This window comes from Rhinichthys klamathensis, unplaced genomic scaffold (assembly GCF_029890125.1).
Source record: "Rhinichthys klamathensis goyatoka isolate OS25496 unplaced genomic scaffold, OSU_Roscu_1.1 h1tg000794l_1, whole genome shotgun sequence".
Classification (NCBI taxonomy): Eukaryota; Metazoa; Chordata; class Actinopteri; order Cypriniformes; family Leuciscidae; genus Rhinichthys; species Rhinichthys klamathensis.
In genome coordinates this window covers 51,659-56,873 of record NW_026607189.1, presented here as the reverse complement: position 1 = coordinate 56,873, position 5,215 = coordinate 51,659, and positions in this window count along the sequence as shown.

The following is a 5,215-nucleotide window of genomic DNA, read 5'->3' as shown; positions in this document are numbered from 1 at the left end:
TTAACGCAAAATTACCGCCTATCTTCTAGTACAAATGCACAGTGCTCACATTTATTTGTACATTAAAAAACCACATTGCCTATCAGTTTGTGCCTTAAACATGGCAGAATATTTTAGTCTAGACATATGTGACGCATATATAACAAATACATACATGCATGCAGTTTTGACACAGATTTGATCGCCTTTTTGATTATTTCATGAGTAAATTGACAACAGAACTACGGCTACAGCACGCCACATTTGCACGTGATGTGCAAGTACAGTACACCGTCTGACAGGACAGTAAAAAGTTAGTTTTACTGACATTTATTGACCTTACAATATCTCATCTTACAGCAGATAGCCAACTGATTCAGGACAACGCACTTTTCTCCGCATCTGACAGAAGCGTCACAAGCTTTCACACAGATCTTTCAAAATAAAAGTAGAATCAGAAAAAAAAAAGAGAATTACGTTATTGTTTCTTTGACTGGACATATGCGATGCGACTCACTCAAAACGATCGTGCAACTCACCAGTTGAGGAACATCGAATCTATATTTACTATGCTCCGATCACTGCTGAAGCTTATTCGGCACCTGTACGTACTCGTTTGACTTGCGCCTGGCGCTGAGGTGAAGTTGGAGTGCGAGTCTGAAAAGTCTCACGGTTTTTGTAGTCTTAAGATACGGTTCTGTGTTTTAAAAACGCAATTCTTGTAAAAAAAAAAAAAAAAAAAGAGAGAGAGAGAGACAGAAACGGCAGTTGTGAGAGGGGTGGCCAAAGGGGTGGCCAAGCTTAAGCCAAGGGTGGCCATGGCCACCCCTGGCCACCCCCTGGCTCCGCCACTGTTTGATTGGAGGCTAGTCTCACTTTGTCCCACAGCAACATTTTTTTTTAGAAGTGTGTACAATGCATGTGAAAAAGTAACTTTCCCAACACTGCTTATGAAACACGCTTTGAGAAGGTGGGGGCCGGGGGGGGGGGGGGGGGGGTTACGGGGGCGAGAAACGAAAAAGTAACGCAATAGTTACTTTTACTGGTAACTAGTTACTTTTATAGTGGAGTAACTCAGTTAATAACTCAGTTACTTTTTGGGAGAAGTAACTAGTAACTATAACTAATTACTTTTTCAAAGTAACGTTCCCAACACTGGCGATGGAGAAGAAACGCAAGGAATGTGCAGAGAAATAGCGTGAAAAAAGAAACTTCAAAGGCCCTTCAAGTGTCTGATGAGGATAGTGAGGAGGATAAGGAGAGAGATGAGTGAGTGCAGAGAACTGTGGTAAGCAGAACTAGGCTACTGTCACAACAACACTTATGGTGTGTTCACACACCGAACGCGAATAGAGCGTCAAATACGCGTCTATCGCGTTTAGTTAGACACTTGAACATTCGCTCGAGTTCAAATTTTTCAACTTGCGCGGAAGACATTCGCGGCAAACGCGTCGCCCAATTCGCGTCATTCGCAACGCCCGGCGCGAATGATGCGTCTATTCGCGTCTTTGCATTGACTTTGTATGTAATCACTCGCCCAAATAATTAAATTCGCGTTCGGTGTGAACACACCATTAGGCTATGTAGGAACCCACTACCCAGTTACGCATTATTTACACATCTGCATATTTGACGATTACGCATTTATTTTTCTTCAAAATAAAAGCTCGATGCCGTTTCCGTCAAAATAAAAGATCATGTGCTTATCTCTGTATAGAAATTAGTACGAAACTAATTATGAAAGTTGCTTTTATTTTTCAGTGCATTTGTTTTACAACATATGGCTATTACTGCCATGGAATTAATATTATAACTATTATTATGTAGTAGTGTAATGTAGACAGACACTATATCACAACTAAAAGAGTTTTGAGTTTTTCTTTGTTCAATTTGCACACTGAATATGGGCTGGAGCTCTTTATTTTTAACTCTCAAAGTGCACCAGATTGATGAATTTAGCATTAAAAAGCACAAAATTCTCTTACGGGGGACCATGCCCCCGAACCCCCCTAGAGGGACAGAGGTGCACTCACCACAGATTTCCCAAAAACCTGTGGGAAAAAACAGTATTGCTATCCCAGCTTATAGCTTTCTTTAGGATTCATCACTGTGGAGTATAGTTCAACTTAGTAGTTATTTTCATCGGTTAACTCTTACTCACTCCTATTCACTTATGGCATTAGTGGGTTTAATAGGAGTTGGTACATATTCAAGGGCGTGCAAAGTTCGGTTGTGGTATATAGTGGGCCAGTCTGGGCCAAAATGCCCGGGCCGATTTTTTGTCCCAGTCCAGCCCTGGTTAGACGATACCATCAATATAAAACACCAACTTATAACCAAAAGTAGGATGTACAAGTAATTATGTGAAGTGTGTGTGTAAAACTGTTGTGTGTGTATATCTCTATTATAAGTTTCCTAATATATATGTAGAACAATGCTCATTATACAATATATATAGCAATAGTAATGATCAAAGATGTAATAAGGAAAAAGGAAAAAAAGGGAAGAAAGTAAATTATCAGAGAATTGGTGAGGTTGTTGAGAGAAGATGGAAAAGAAGAGTGAAAAAAGAGACTAAATAGGTACATAAACTGCAAAAGAATATATATATATAAAAGTTTATTCGTGATAAACACTTAAAGGTGAAGTGTAATTTTTTCAATGTTTAAATACTTTTCCCTGTTTCCGCTAGTCAGCTTTATATGTTAGTTTCCCCCAAAACTGAGTTTTCAAAAGGGCGTGACCCTGACGCAGCAACCAATGGCGTGAGTTTGGGGGCGGAGCTTTCTACTTTCCAACCAATAACGGAGCTTTTTAAAAACGCCAGTTCTGTTTAAGAAATGACACACTTCACCTTTAAGATCTTGGCAGCTGGAATAGTGGACAGTAAAAGTAAAAACTGCGGCTGCTTATATGTCTCTTATGATGTCTGGCATCGGCTCTTTGTGTTTTAACAAGTCTCTGTAAAGCTACTTTAAATCTGTATTGTTAAAAGTGCTAAATTAAGGTGACTTGACTTCTAACAGTGATCTCTGCCTCCGCTTCTGTAAAACTGCCATATAATATTTCACAAGGAGTTTTTACACAACAAAGTTGAAATGATTTATGTTCATTCAAGCCTGTAAATGTAAAACAACAGCTTTGATTTTCTCAGGAGTAATCCGTTATCATATACACTATACTGTTCAAAAGTCTGGAGTCCGTAAGATTCAATTAATACTTTTACTCAGCAGGGACACATTAAAATGATCAAAAGTGACAGTAAAGACATTAATAATGTTACAAAAGATTTCTGGCTCAAATAAATGCTGTTCTTTTGAACTTTCTATTCAAGAGCCCTGAAAAAAAAAAAGCATCAATTTCAACATTAATAATAATCATAAATGATTCTTGAGCCTCAAATCATCATATTAGAGTGATTTCTGAAGGATAATGTGACACTGAAGACTGGAGTAATGCTGTATTCTATTCAATTCTATTCTAAGAGTGTAATGTTTCTGTAAGATGCATCTCATGCTCAGATTGTGAATTCGCTTTATGTTTGGTCTCTCTGTTATTTGGAGAGATATTCAGTTTGAAATGTTTCAGTCTGTTTCCGTTTGCTCGGGGTGTCTTGTGTTGAGATGACAGACCGACTCTGTTATTCTCTCTCTTTCAGTGTGTGTAGAGTTTCCAGTGTGCACTCAGAAGCCTAGTGTGTGTGAGAGATGGGACATAAGCCATGACACACGCACACGCACGCGCACGCACACGCACACGCACGCGCACGCGCACGCACACGCACACGCACACGCACACGCACACGCACACGCACACGCACACACACACACACACACACACACACACACACACACACACACACACACACACACACACACACACACTCACTCACACACTCTCTCTCACACACACACACACACACACACTCACTCACTCACTCACTCACTCACTCTCTCACACACACACACACACAAACACTCACTCACACACCTACTCACTCTCTCACACACACACACACACGTCACACACACACACTCACTCACTCACTCACACACTTACTCACTCTCTCACACACACACACACACACACACACACACTCACACACTTACTCACTCACACACTTACGGGTGAAACGGAATTGCAAGTTTCCGACTTTTTTCCAATCTTTTTTTTATTATTATTTTGGAGACCAACGGTAAAATAACAACAATAAAAGTAACTTTTAAATAATTCTTATTTTATTGTAAATTGAATTGTTGTATATATTATATAGTAATGTATTTGAACATTTTAATTCAGAAACAATTAATAAATGTACTTTTATTTTGATCAATTAAAGTTAATTGGCTGTTGGCTAACATGTTGTATCAGTCCAACGCTTATTTAAATAAAAAATAAAAATATATTTTTTTAAATATCAGTCACAGATTCCTTTATTCCAGGACATGCTATGAATGTTTTCACATGGATAAAGTGTCTTAATTATTCTGGATTTCCAGTATAGTCAAAAGTGTCATCATGAATAATCAATCATGAATATGAATGAGAATATGAAGTTATGAATGGACTAAAGCCAGAGGCAGGGAGAGGTCACGGCTGATTGTAAGTCAGTAAATGAGAATCGCTGCGTCGGCAAACAGAGTCTCGACCGATGAACATTAATGAGAGAGAGAGAGAGAGAGAGAGAGAGAGAGAGAGAGAGAGAGAGAGAGAGAGAGAGAGAGAGAGAGAGAGAGAGAGAGAGAGAGAGAGAGAGAGAGAGAGAGAGAGAGAGAGAGAGAGAGAGAGAGAGAGAGAGAGAGAGAGAGAGAGAGAGAGAGAGAGAGAGAGAGAGAGAGAGAGAGAGAGATCAATAACATCTGATCCTGCGTGTTCATTTATATCCCACAGTCCATTAAGAGGACAAACAACAAACTGCTGTTCATATAACAGGAAATAATGTCCTTCAGAGATCAGATTTATAGATCATAGGCTATTTGTGCAGAAGTTTTAAGCATAATTAGTGGACAGAATCCGAGACCTGTAACTCATTTGTTAACCCTCTGGGGTCCTTCATTTCAGGGTCACACTCAGGGTCTTCGGGTCCAAATGGTCCGGAAGGGTTTGATTCATATTTATTAAAAGAAAATCATATATATTTTTTTTTACTTGTTTTTTATAAAAAAAAATTCTTTTATTTTTTGGTGTTTTGAGAAAATTTTATGATTTATAATTAATATTTATGCAATAATTATGA